This window comes from Herpailurus yagouaroundi, unplaced genomic scaffold (genome assembly GCF_014898765.1).
Source record: "Herpailurus yagouaroundi ecotype Mexico unplaced genomic scaffold, PumYag 67681, whole genome shotgun sequence".
Lineage (NCBI taxonomy): Eukaryota > Metazoa > Chordata > Mammalia > Carnivora > Felidae > Herpailurus > Herpailurus yagouaroundi.
Window position 1 is genome coordinate 891,449 of NW_024420481.1, and position 14,331 is coordinate 905,779.

General features: G+C 42.6%; 1 protein-coding gene and 1 pseudogene across 2 annotated transcripts in view; one reads left to right on the plus strand and one right to left on the minus strand.

Annotated features, from left to right (window-relative positions):
- The window catches only part of GPC3 (glypican 3), a 391,248-nt gene that overhangs the window by 42,588 nt on the left and 334,329 nt on the right, over positions 1–14,331 (plus strand). The gene's annotated exons all lie outside the window — the stretch shown is intronic.
- On the minus strand, positions 5,200–5,585 carry LOC121025548 (40S ribosomal protein S26-like; annotated as a pseudogene).

Here is a 14,331-nt window from a genome sequence, read left to right on the forward strand (position 1 = left end):
AAAACTGATGAAAAGCTGTAGTGCCTGGCATCTATGGTCATGAAATAAAAGAACAGAAAAGGAACTTAAAAAGTTCCTAAAAGCTTCAGAATGGGTCTTTTTTCTCTTCTCATTTTCTTTTGGCCTCTGCTAGGACCTGATACTAGATGTACGTGTCTGCTTTAACAGGAATCTGAAAAAAGCATTCTCTCCAAAAGGAGCATTTAAAAAAATGGGTTAAAGTTCAGGCACCAGTACCTAATGACAATGACGAGATAACATTTTTTAATGTGCAGGTTAGGACAAGAGTACATGACAAAATGATACCCATCACCAGTGAGGATTTAGTCAAGTGGACACCCTCTCGTACATCTCTGGTACAACCTTTTGGAGCTGCATTTTGGCAATATGTATTCTCCAAGGCCTTAAAATATTCACGGTTAGGGCCAATAATTCCACTTCTGGGACTTTCATCTATGAAAGCCATCCCGAACACAGAAAGAGAAAGCCTTACGCACAGAGGTGTTTTCTGACAACAAAAAACTGGAAACAACAAAATATTTAATAATAGAGGAGTGAATGGTTACATAAACTGTGATATGTCCATTCAAGAGAATGTTATAAAGCCATTATAGTTGGTAGTTTCTACAGGATACACAGCTGTCTCTATATGGTATGCTGTAACTGAGCGGAAATAAATACATCTAAACCTGTATGTAAAAAAATCCTGGAAAGTCTCATACCAAGACGTCAGCATTGGCTATTTTTCAGTGCAAGAAGATCAGTTAGTTTTGCATCTGGTCTCCTTTTTTGCATTTTCTAAATTTTTCTTTACAACTCATTTTAACATTGAAGACAGTCTTCAGAGCCCCTGTGTATCGCCAGTTTTATCAAGGGCATTCTGAAATTGTGAGGAAGAGACAAACCCAAACATCTTGAGAGCAAAATTGATTTTCATTCTAAATTTAATTAAATTAATTTTAAGTCACTTTAATTCAAAACACGGGGCGCCTGGGTGGCGCAGTCGGTTAAGCGTCCGACTTCAGCCAGGTCACGATCTCGCGGTCCCGGAGTTCGAGCCCCGCGTCAGGCTCTGGGCTGATGGCTCAGAGCCTGGAGCCTGTTTCGGATTCTGTGTCTCCCTCTCTCTCTGCCCCTCCCCCGTTCATGCTCTGTCTCTCTCTGTCCCAAAAATAAATAAACGTTAAAAAAAAACAAAAACACATAGATGTAACTGTACCACGTGAACAACTTTAGATCAAGGCTATGTTAATGAGCTTCACAAATCAAAGGTGATGCAACTCTTCAAAAGACAAAAAAAAGGTCAGCATCCCGGATTCTGGAGCGCCAGGTACCTTTTGCAAAGGGAGATGAAAAAGTGCCTTGTAGGTAGCAGGCACTTAATAAAGTCTTGAATGGCTGGCTCCTGGAGGTGACGAGGGACAGATGAGAGATGGGTTGCTAATGGGTAAGATCGGGTGGCTTGACAGATACTGGAGGAACCTGGATATCAGGTATTATCTTGTTAAATCAAAATCTGTTCTAAGAGATATTTAGATATTGCTCAGATGTATCAAAGTTGAAGCTGTCAGACCTCTGTATATTGTAAAAATGCATCCATTACAAGTAATTTGCACTAACCCATGACTCTCTCTAGATATTCAATCTAGTTCAATTTTCTTCTTCTATCAAAATTACTAGTCGCTTTCCCAGTATCCATTGTTTAATTTTACATGCCGTGTACCAGTTCACAAGGCACGTTGGATGCAAACTTCGTTCTTGGTCCTGGAGTCACTATTGTTTTGTTAATTCCACTTAATAAAAGGGCACTGCTGACCTCAGAAAACTAGATGGGTCTGTTTTGTTTGTGATATTGAGGGAAATCAGCACTCTACAGGGGTAAATAACCTATCTGGTTTCACTGAGAATGTTCAGAATGTTTGAAGACAATCTCAGTTTGAAGAAAGTGGAATTGTTACATATGTTAACATACGATCTTGCTTTTTGCAACGTCAGTTCTGCTTAACATGTGCATCTGTCTCTGGGGAATTAACGTTCTCCTGTTTTCATGTATATTGCATGTTAAGGATAATGGGGGACAATACTATCAAGAAGGTGAATTTGGGGCACCTGGGTGGCTCAGTGGGTTGAACATCTGGCTCTTGATGTGGGCTCAGGCCATGATCACAGGGTCGTGGGATCAAGCCCCACGTCAGGTTCCACGCTGAGTGTAGAGCCTGCTTAAGATTCTCTCTCTACCTCTGCCCCACTCCCCTGCTTGTGTGCATGCAGTCTGTCTCTCTAAAATAAATTTTTAAAAAGAAGGAAAAAAAAGGTGAGTTTAGTACCAGCAATTTCTGTTCTTTACCTATTTTTTGTCCTTTTTGTCTCCCCTCTCCCGTGTTTTCCTCCCTCTTATTTTAAATATTTTCCTTCATCTTTTCTTGTATCACCTTATTTCTATCTCGATGGGAAGCACACTGATCTTCAGAACTGGTCGAGTCCTTTTCTGTTGTTGTTGGGTTTTTTTTTTTTTTTTACCCCAAATCTCCTCTAAATGAAAACATTCATACAGCATTGGATTGGCATTTCTACAAAGCCAAAGAGCAGAGAGTCTTCGAGAATGGGTTTGATATGCATTTTCTTTTAAGATGTCTTAGGCTGGTTGGTGCTGACAAGAGGTTTTTCGTCTGATAACCTGAAGGTGTGATCTCCCTGGGATGAGTATTCTTACATGGGGATCTGAATAACTTGAAAGAAAACCGTGGACTTCAAAGCTCCGTTCACCTCATCCACAGTTAACTTTACAGTCTCACTGGTCTGGCAAGTGTTAATAGCTTGATCATTTGCCTGCAGATAACTCCATTGGAACCTGTAGGTTATTTCAATGGGAGATAGCCAGTGGGTCTCCGATCTCCATTTAGATAGAGATAGAATAATACAGAAAGAATTCTATTGGAGTGATTTATGGAAGAGAACACACAATTGTTACGAATGTTTTCCCCCAGAATGTGCAAAACATGTTGGCAAATCTCAGTAGAAGAGAAAAAAAAAAGTTTTCCCAGTTTTCTATGAAATGAGGTTCTTGATTACATGATTTTTCGACCCATGTTTTTTTTTTTTTAAACAACACCAACAACACCAACAACAAAATGGTGTGAAGAATAAGTGTCTGGTGATAAACATGTAAAATATTGGTGCTTGATGGTGGGGGGGGAATGTCTTCTGAAAGGGGCAGATGGTGCCCCATGGGGTGAAGATGGGGTGGTAAATTTACTTTCTTTACCGTGTGCATAAGGTCAGGTACAAATGGCAAAAGCAAATGAAAGGTAACCTTGAGGCCGTTTGCACTTAGATGTCAACTTTCTTTCAGGAAAGGCTGTTTTTCTTTATTTTTGTTCTTATACAAATCTGGGCCCCACTGTTGTTTGTTTCTCTTTTTTATTGCTGCTTATTTAGTGCTGCTTCATCAAGGGCTTAGGTTTCTCTTTGAAGTATCCGAGTCTTACCTCTGTAATGCAGTCCTTAAAGCCTCTCGTGATTAGCTAGACTTGGGCCAGTGACCTAGCCAGCATATTTTGCCGTAACTGCCTCCTGCTTTCTCCCCAATATTTGAGTCTGTGGGGGTAGATATGCTAGAGTGATTATTGGTGCTGGCACATGTCCCCCTCAGTGACTTTCTTAGTCTTGGAAACATCTTCCCTGTCTCTCTCCGGGGGGGCCAAGGACTATGCATTTTCACGGCTAAGCCCTGCCTCGTCCTCTCCATCTCAAACTGGCCTCTTTGTCATTTCTGACCTCTCAGAGCACATACTGCCTGCCTGACAATGGTCTCGGCATTTAGTTTTATTATTCTCTAGCCTTTCAGGTATTTTCCTTTTTTATTTCCCAATTAGTTTGCAATGCTCTGGAAAGGAGACCACATTTTATTGAAAAACTCTTTTATTGACAAGATGCATGTGCTCCAGGGACACACTTTATTGTCACACAGTCTGTGACCAGAGGAAGAAATGATGTAAGAAACACAGGGCTCTGGGATGTCAAAGAAAAAAGAAAACTTAGGAGTGACCAAGGACTGGTACTAAGCTCTCATTAAATACCAATTAAAATCATGTCAGATATATCAGAAAACATAAGCTGGCTATAGATGAGGATGTTAGTGGTTATTTTAAGGTTATAGCACCGGTTCAAAACACTTCAGCTGTACCTCAGTGTGGACACAGCTGCTGCTAACGTCCTCAGGGGCTATGTGGATGGAGATCCCGTGCTGTCTTTGCCATCCAAGCCGGGCTAGGGACGCCAGTCGCTGCTTGTCCGGTGCCCGGTTCCCACTCAGGTCTTCAGGCGGAGAGCAGGTAGCCCGAGGACCAGGTCCTTGGTGCCTTCCCTGCCCTTCCAGCCGTAGTCCTGTATGTGTCTGCCTCTCTCCTCGGTCACATGTGCTCAGTGTGTCAGGGTCAAGGCTAATCAGAATCCAGAGCCAGATTGAGGACCGTGAAGGGGACGAGGACTGAGCGCTGGAAAGGCAAGTAAGGAGGGAAGGGGTGGGAATGATGAGAGTCAGCCCCCGGTTGGCTGCCCGCAGCGTTGCCCTTTCCTTCTCAGCCAGCGACTTGCCGCACAACGATGTACGCGAAAAGGAAGTTCGGTGCAACACTGTTGACAACAGTGAGCCGTTGGGAATGGTTGTATAGAGCACAGTATGATAAAACCATTAACAGTGGTGTTTTCAGGGGCACCTGGGTGGCTCAGTCGGTTAAGTGGCCGACTTGGTTTCAGCTCAGGTCATGATCTCACGGTTTGTTGCGTTTAAGCTGGGTGTGGGGCTCTGCTGACATCGTGGGCCTATTTGGCATCCTCTCTCTCCCCTCTCTGTCCCTCCCCTGCTCTCCCTCTCTTTCAAAATGAATAAATAAACATTAAAAAAATTCCTCTTAAAATGGTGTTTTCGAAGATTTTTAATGACAGTGAAAAATGCTCACAAAGTCATACATATGTAAAATAGCAAAACATGCAGCAACCTATCTGACCCCAGTTGATGATCTATAATATACATATAGAAAATACTATAAGGAAATTGCTAGAATATTAATGGAGATTATATTTGGGTGGTGGAATCATGGGTATTTTCTTTATATCGTATATTCTAAATTTTCTATACTGCAGATTGATAATCCTTTTTTTTTTTAAAGTATAATCTCCATTTTATTATTTTTTTTTCCCCAGAGAACAGTTTTTCTTCATTCCTTAAGGACTTAGCTCCTTACACGGGCTTTGGTGGAGGTCGTGGGGCGGCACCCACGGGTCTAGATCGGGGTGGGGGTGTTCGGTCCTTCGGTGCCTCACGCGAGTGATCCTGGACTAGTTTGCCGTGAATGGCACGGCTCACGCAGTAATGTAGTTGGACTTATAGCTTGGGAAGCACATAGGCCTCGAAGATACTTGCTTCAGAAATGTCCCCGTAGGCGGCAGCCTCTCCTGTGTTCCAGAAAGCGGACTTCCTAGTGGCCTTGTCCTTGGGCACGCAGCGGGTACAGTTGGTGCATAGGCTGCATGTGGCCGTGGCCCTTTGTGGCACGACAGTTACTCTTTCTTTTCTTGGTCATCTTGGAAGCGAGGACCCGAGAGCAGATTTATAATTCTTATGATGAATAAAAAAAAAAAAGGAAAGAAAATGCCCTTTACTACCATCTTAAATCTCTAAACCCACATGCCAAGATGGAGACAATTATTTTTTCTGAGAACAAAAGTAATATATTCGCATTATGGAAAGTGTTTGGAAAAATAGAAAAAAAAAGGAAGAAAAATAACAGCAATAGAGTATCTTAGAATGTCCTTTTTTTATTTTAAAGGGAGACAGAGTGTGTGCATGTGAGCAGGGTAGAGGGACAGAGGGACAGAGGGAGAGAGAGAGAGAGGGAGAGAGAATCGCAAGCAGGCCGCACGCCCAATGTGGAGCCAAACGTGGGGCTCGATCCCACGATCCTGGGACCGTGACCTGAGCTGAAATCAAGAGTCAGATGCTCAACTGACTGAGCCACCCAGGCATCCATCCCTTAAAATGTCCTTGTAACTCTCTTCCTCATCAGAAAGGCTTATTTGAAATATCACTGTAGTTTCTGTTACTTAACGAAATAGGTAGTGCTCCAATACTGGGTTAATGCAAGATATTTAAAAATAGGTTCTTACGTTTAGATGGCATCTTCATACATGATTTTTAGAAATGGGAAGGACTTCATATGTCTTCTGGCTCAACCCCAGGTAAAGTTCAATAGTATTCTTTGCTAGTTCTAACACACCTGAGACTCACAGTCTATGTCACTTGCTCAGGTCACACAGCCTGGAAATTTGTAACTGAGTAGAACAAAGGACTTTCCTAGTTTCCAGTTATATTTCCAGTGAGGAAAGACATTTTTTACATTCCTCTGTATGTATGTATGTATGTATGTAAAAAAGACATTTTACATACACTACATTAGGGCGTAGTGGCTTAAAAACATACTCCTCAAATTTGTTTTCTGGGAAAAAAAAACAATTACTTTTTGTTTTCCTTTTCAGATACATAACCTTCACTCAAACATATCTAGAGACAAATTAAAAATTGTGTGTGTGTGTGAAATGAGCAAATTATTTGGATTGTTTTGGTGAAATAAAAAAAATTGGTGCTTGTGATTGAGAATATTTCCAAATTAAACACGAAACCCTTTAATATTAAATAAATAATTGGTGTAATAATTCACTTATGTTAATGCGTTCTGAGCATTTTTTATAACTTCTTTCAAAAACTTAGAATTATTTGACTTATAATTTCTTAATTAAAAGGTAGCATTTCAGCAGATGCCTTTAAATACATCTATCATAGAAATGGGTTTTTTTGGGTGGATTTTTATAGTGGTATGTTATTGGATTAACTAGAAATATAGTCATTCCTTTGATTCAAGCCGAAACTCCTGGAAAACCTATATGATCCTCTTTATGAGCAATTTAACAAAATAGTCTTCCAAAGAAAGAGATATGGAAAACACAAAACATAATCCTACTTTGTGAACAAGTTCCCAGATTCCCCCTGGGGTTTGCTTGCTGGGCCTTTTGGTATTAGTAGTTGGCGGTCGCTCTGGCCATAGCTTGTTTGGAAGCCTGCTTTGCCCACTGGTGGTGACCCTGCCACCACCAAGTAGCCAAGAGAGTATGGAGTGGAGCTGAACAGTGGGATCTCCGTGACAGAAAGTTTCAGCAAGTGGTTTCCTTCGAGAACCTTTAAACCAGTCCTAGGTGAGATTTCATACCCTCACCTCAGTCCCTGCCTGCACCGCCCCCCCCCCCCCCAACCCTTGTCATTTTGTTGGAGGAGCATTTGAGCAGGAAATTTATTTTCAGTTAACTAGGAAGATATAGGTTGGCAAAAAGGTTCGAAGAAGATGAAACCTTGTACCTTTCTTTTGCTGAACCCCCCAGATGTTGTGCAAGGAGTGAGGTATGTACATCTGTCTCCTCAGGCGCTGAAGCTAGTCTATCTGGATGGCCTCTGACTCTTTTTAAAATTTTTTTTAAAATATTTATTTATTTTTGAGAGAGACGGAGAGACAGAGCGTGAGTGGGGGAGGGGCAGAGAGAGAGAGGGAGACAGAATCCGAAGCAGGCTCCAGGCTCTGAGCTGTCAGCACAGAGCCCAGCGTGGGGCTCGAACCCACGAACCACGAGATCGTGACCTGAGCCGAAATCGGACACTTCACCGACTGAGCCACCCAGGCGTCCCGGGATGGCCTCTGACTCTTAAGAAAAAGTGTGTAGAGTTGCTCCTTCTTGCTACCACCACTGGATTGTGTTTCTTTATTGAACACACATCCATTTTTTTTCCTCACAGATCTTATGTACAGTGCCCTGTGTGTGCCAGGCAATCAATAAATATTTGATTGATTGTTATCTTCTCAATGCAAATTCAACATTTAACGTTCAGGTATTGAAGTTTCCCTGTGCCGAAGAACAAAGAAGTCTCTGCTAGGAGGATGCCTGCTCGGGTACTTGGAACCAGCTACCATAGGTTAATTGGCATGTGTGTGTCCTGCTTCCATGCTTTAGTTTAAGTGGAACTTCATAACCACTAGACCACTAGTCAAATCCCTTGTTTTAACAGTCACCTAGAAAATGGAATGTCCGATGGCCGGTGGGAAACCTGGAATCCTAGAATGCAGTCAAACTGTTGAACATTTCTTGAACTATGCTTCTGGGTGGCAGAGAGTGGGAGGTAGTGTTCATGTAGGTAATGGTTCACGCTTAGTCCCTGTTCTCTGGGATCTGACCATCTAGTGGATTAGAAGTCACTGAAGTGGACTGATGACGAGCAGTTTGAAGAAGACACACCTTGACAACTGAAAGAGACTCGCTCTGGATTTGGTTGGTAGTGGCTGTTCATGCCAGGCTCCCAAGGTGCTGGAACAAGGAGGAGAAAGAGGAGATGTGTGAGTAGACGGATCAGCAAGAGACAGCGGAGGAAGGAAAAACGGATGGCTGTAAAACGGTAGGTGTGGCCTCAGAGAAATAGGGCTCCATTCAGTAATGTGCTGATGTTGGCTGGGGATATCATGAGGTCAGTGCACACCCAGCCCTGTGTCCCACGCTGTATGAGACTGATGTTCATTATAATAACCAGAGCCGTTAAATGGTTTATGTTTCATACACAGAACTCCCACTTACGAACAAATGTTAAGAAATATCCGTACAGCAATGCGTAAGCATTTAAAACGTTACTTTTTATCTAGCAGACGTCAATCTGTAAATACTTAACAGGGTCAGACATCACAAAGGATATAAAAACCCTATGTGTGTGCCTTTGAGCAGTTTACTTGGCAGAGAAGACCAGACGTATACAAAGGAAAAGTTTACTCTTGTTAAAAGGCGGTGCATGCCAATTGCTTATAGATAGTAACCGCTAGTGGAGCCCAGGGGAACGGTCAGCTCCCCGGGGCTTTGGGCAGTCAGGAAGAGTTTCCAGGTTCTTGAGCTGGCCTCGGTGGTTGGGCAGGATTTGGGTTGGCCGGACATAATGCCAGATTTGCAGAAACGCTGTCTTTTGCCCTCTGAGAAGTTGCAGTGTCTGACCTGCTCTCGTAAACTCCTCCCCAAAACAGGCTTGTGCACTTAGCAGTAATAAATTGAACCATCAACTCCTTAAAGCACACCTGGTTGATAATTAGCTCAATCACATTGTGTTTCGGTCATTACCCTTGGATTTCCCAAGGATGAGCTTAATTCATCTCCCACATTAAAGTGAGTGCCTGCATGACCCAAACTCAACTGAATAGAATTTCTGTCTCTATTATGTCAATTTAATGCTGTGGTAGTTTTATTGCAAAATAGGTATTGGGTTACAATTTGCCATCCAGATATCTGCGCAGAAATTGTTAACGTATGCTGTAAAAAAGATCTCCAATGGCAGAAGACTCTCCTTTTTCTTACACAGTGCTTCATCTGAAGGCAGACAAAGAGGAAATGAACTGAAACTCTGATTCGAGGACTTGAGAGTTGATAAGATTAACTGTTGTTTATTCAGAGACTACTTATTCGGGTTTTATAGCTTATAAACGTATTGATGATGGATACAGCCCCTTGCTTCCAAGGTTTTACAGAGCTTATTTTGTGTTTTAACCACACTCCCTTCGCCTCTGACCTGCTGCTGAATGTGCAGGGAGAAACTGCTGGTGTATGTGCTGTATTACCCAAGGAGGAAGGGAAAGGGGCACCTTTATTATATCGGATTACTAGCCAGATGCCTGGAATGCTCAAATCTACTCACTGGTTGCTGTTTAAAAGGGGAAAATACAGATCTAACCACCTCTAGGAATGGTGCCAGGTGTCTGTAGTAAGGCAACCCAACTCCAGAAGGCTATAAAAATAGCCCCCAAGTAGTAGGTTCTGATTTCCCACTGAGCTGACCAATAAATCCAACATCCAGTTAATTAAAAATGCTGGGAGGGAATGTTCATCCTCCATTACCCACCTGTCCTTGTGAATACTCATTGGTTACAAGTGGGAGGCTACGACTTAGCGTGTCCGTGTCTGGATTAGGAAACTCTCTTGGTCCTTTTCACAACTATCCGGAGATATAAATGGCCAGTGTGGTTGCCTGATACTCCTCCTTGGTTGTCAAGGTTTATTTGAGGCTAAATTGATGTGAGGCTTCCAAAGACGAACCCAGTGATTTTACTTGCCTCAGGGCTTCCGGAACCATCCTGAAGAGCATATTTAGACAGACTACCTCATCCCTCCCTTGTTCAGGCTATGAGTTTTCTTCTAGTCTGCCAAAACCTGATGGAAAACCTTCCTGCCCTGATTGCTGCTAGGAGCAGGATACCACAATAGACTGATAGGCAGAGAGAGTGCTGGAAGTTGAATCTTCTAGAATTTTAACTTGATAACACTTAAGAAATCAGTTTGTAAAGCAAGCAAAAACTTGGACCGAGTAGACCATCAATATCATCCTAATCATTAAAGTCATTAAAAGGTGCACAAAGAAAGCAATTGGGAGTATGAGACTCGAGTTAAAAGCTGGAAATAGGAGGGGCACCTGGGTGGCTCAGTCGGTTAAGTGTCCGACTCTGGACTTCGGCTCGGGTCATGATCTCGCGGTTTGTGGGTTTGAGCCTCACGTCGAGCTCTGCACTGACAGCATGGAGCCTGCTTAGGATTCTCTCTCTCTCTCTCTCTCTCTCTCTCTCTCTCTCTGCCCCTCCCTTGCTCACATTCTCCCTTTCTCTCTTTCAGAATAAATAAACATTAAAAAAAAACTTCTTAGAAAGCTGGAAATAGGAAAGCTGTGGGGGTGATGGTGGGTGGGGGAGACACAAACTCACAGAATACAACTCTGGTCACCAGGGATCCTTTCTAAGGTACCGCTATTAGCGAATTATGTTTCTTGCAGACTTTAACTTAGAGGCATTTTGATGGAAAGAGAAAATAGTAACGAAACTTCTAGTCAGGGCTCTGTAACTTAACCAATTTCCCTTTCTCGGGCTGTTTTCCTCCATCTACAAACATGTCGGACTAGAGAAGCACTATGATTCTTTGTACACACCCTAAATTCATGGGACAGTGGGTTTTGAGTCTTTACGCATTGGAACTAGAAGTCTTTACGTAGAGTGAAAAGTTTTGGGAGAGACTGCTGAATCCAAGGGTGCAGAAGCTTGGCAAGGACAGAAATTTCTCTTATAAGTGAGGAATTCTTTAGTAATCAGGAGGCCTGATTGATTGGGGGTGGGTATGTAGATTGCTTTTATTCATGCTTTCGAGCTGCATGTGTGCATGTGTTCGGTTTCCAAAGCTGAGGCTCTTATATGATTTGCTGTGCATTAGCAAGGTATGAATTATTAATTCTGCTTAGACTTGATCACAAAGACCGCAAACTGGGACCCTATTATCTGAGGGTCTAATGCATCCCCTTTTCTCCATCAAACTAGGTTTGTAAATTGTCATCAGGCCCTCTAAATAACACCACTGTCTGGTGCTACCTGAGATTTCTTTAATAAGGAACGTCAGGGCGACTTAGAATCACATCCTATGAGAAGAAGTTGAAAGAATGGAAACTTTTTAGCTTGGGAAATTAGAGTTTCAGAGGCTATGCTGCCTGTTATCAAAAACATGAAGGTTTCTCAAGTCAAAGTAGAATTAAACTAGTTGTGTGTGTGTGTGTGTGTGTGTGTGTGTGTGTGTGTGTGGTGCTTTGGTGGGGGAGAAGGCAAACTGGGATTAATGGAGGAGAGCTATAGGCATAACTTTCTTAAGCTAGGCAAGAAGTTTCCAGCAGTCTAAGCTGTTCAAAGTAGGGAGAATGGGCTACCTCAAGGAGGTTGCAGAGTTCCCACTGCCGGTCCCCATCACAACCCTCGCTGCAGTAAAAAGTTAGTTTCTTTGAATGGAAGTTGGACTCTGTTTTCTGGAGTAGACCTGTAGGGATCCAGTGGTCTGGGGATGCCTGCACTACACTGTGAACACTTCCAGGGCCCATACCGTGTCTTACTTGTATCCTCAGCACCTAGCGTAGGGCCTGATCACAGAAGGAGCTCGGAAAATGCTTGTTGGTCAACTGAATGAAACTGTAAGCAACCAATAGATGCTTTTGGTCCCTAGATCAAGTATTAAATTGGTTCCTGGGTGTACAATGTCCCCTTTCTCTTCAGATATTTCTATGGCTTTCACACACAGCGACTCCCCTGCTAACAGCTTGTCATTGTCAGAGAACTAAAACAGTTTGGTTGACAAAAGGCCCTTCCATACCAAAATACAGAAGAGAGAAAACACATAAATTTAATATTAGGTATGCATTATCAGAGTTACATGCATGTAAGGTGGCATAAACATGACTACAGAGTTTGGCAAGAATCTCATGCATTTTGATGGAGGAAAACATTTATATGGAAAAGTAAAAGAGTGAACAGTTGAAAATGTCTATTTCCTTGGGAGACCAGAGGACGCACCTTGGAAAAGATGTCTCAGCTAATTCTAGAGGTAAATATTTGCAGTTCCAAGGGTTGGGGGGCTGGTCCATGAATATGCATTGTAAAGATTTTTTTAAGTTTATTTTTGAGAGAGAGAGAGAGAGCCAGAGAGAGAGAGAAAGACCGCAAATGGGGGAGGAGCAGAAAGAGAGGGAGACACAGAATCCGAAGCAGGCTCCAGGCTTCGAGCTGTCAGCGTAGAACCCAATGCAGGGCTCAAACTCGTGAACCGTGAGATCATAACCTGAGCCGAAGCCGGATGCTTAACCGACTGAGCCACCCATGTTCCCCCATGAACATGCAGTGTAAAACTAAAAGGTCAAGACTTTTTATCAGACCTAGTGTGTTCTCAAGGAGATACTCCGAAGAAGGACAATGGGTACATAGGGACTTCGTCCACAACAAAAATTTGATCATCGCATCACCTGGCACGGTTAGATAGTGGGTGTTCTTCGTGGTTTCTCAAGATACCTGAAGGTGAACTCATCTATGGGGTGACATATCTTCCCTCCAAGATGCCACTGCGTCCGGGAGCTGGAAACCTGCCTCTCCTCACTTTATTGGTTGATTATATAATGCTGGTTTGTTTTTTATTTTTAAATGAAGCACTTTGGATGAGGCCTTACAAACATAGAGCAAAGGTGATATTGAAGGGCTAAACAGGTTAAACCTCATGGGAAAATGCAGTCTCCTTCCCCAGATACCGCACAGGTATCATAATGATTTTACAAACCATTGAGAAGTGGTAGACACTTCAAAACTATAATTTGATTGGAAGCTTAAGAAGATATGGCTCTCTGGAAGACTGGGCCCTGAGAAACATTTGAGCTAGCACCTAATAAAGTAATTAAAGGTGCATATAAATCTTTGGTTGCTTTTGGCTGGTGTCTCATGACTGTGGCTTGTGCTTAAACTAACCTAACCTGCTGGCAAAGGTTTCGCTGACTGAGCCACTTGTGTGGACACTGTCTGTTTACCTTCATTTATTCCTGTCTGAGGTTTGTAAAGTTCTCCCCAAGGATTCCTGTGGGCAGCTTTTGAAGGTAGTTTGCCAGACCAAGTATCTCCCTCTTTCCAGCCCGACCTTCTCTCTCCTTTGGTGTGGGGCGGCTTGAGGGTGTCGCCATACGAATACCTGCTTTGGAGCCACCCTGATCACCATTTAGTGAAAAAAAAAAAATTCAAGCATCCTGTTTGGACAGATTGTAAGCTGTGACATTAGACCTTCCTGGTATGCAGAATGGCTTTCATCACTCTCCCACCCCATTCAGCAAGGTTAAAGGTCTCAGGAAGGTATTTGATCAGTGGTTCAAACCTGCCCACACAGGATAGCAATGATGGGTCTTTTGGCTTGAACCACTTAAGAGGCGCCAATGGGAGCAGCCTACCAGAGAGGAGAAGTGAAGAAGCAGAAACAAGTTCATGACAGCATTTGAAGTAAAGAGGGCGTCAAGAGGAAAATAGCATATATGCTGAAGGCTTTGCTATAGTTTTTGTTGTTGTTGTTGTTGAGCTTTTGAATTTAAAAGATTTGAATTTTTAGTTTGTTTTTATTTTTTTTTGTTTTTCTTTTTTCATTGATATATGTTCTTCTTTAAATTTTTTTTTTTAAAATTTTATTTAAATCCAAGTTAGTTAACATATGGTGTAATAATGGTTTCAGGAGTAGGATTTAGTGATTCATCACTTACATATAACCCCCAGTGCTCATCACAAGTGCCCCCTTTAATGCCCATCACCCATCTAGCCCATCCCTCCACCCAGTACCCCTCCAGCAACCCTCAGTTTGTTCTCTTTATTTAAGAGTCTCTTATGGTTTGCCTAGTTGTTTTTTCTTTTCTTTTCTTTTCTTTTCTTTTCT